We start from the raw sequence: 335 nt of genomic DNA on the forward strand, positions 1-335 counted from the left end.
AAATTCTGTTAAAAAAAAAAAGGAAAAAAATATAAAAAAACCCCATAAACTACCAGTCATTTTCAATATAGCCCCTCAATGTTTGAAAGGTACTAAAGTATCTCCCAAACTACCATAATGTATCAAAAATGCCACTTATTATTTTATATTCCTATAATACCCATATTCTTTTAACAAATAAAATAATTGTAAAAAAAAAAAAAAACAATTTTTTTTTTAAAAAAAAAAAACCAATAGCCAAATAACAAAAAAATACTTTTTGAATAAATAAATAATTAGTCACTGTAGTTGGCCTAAATTTTAAATTGCTTCATGTCGTATTAAAGTAAAATCAA

The sequence above is a fragment of the Corylus avellana genome, chromosome ca1 (genome assembly GCF_901000735.1).
Source record: "Corylus avellana chromosome ca1, CavTom2PMs-1.0".
Taxonomy (NCBI): Eukaryota; Viridiplantae; Streptophyta; class Magnoliopsida; order Fagales; family Betulaceae; genus Corylus; species Corylus avellana.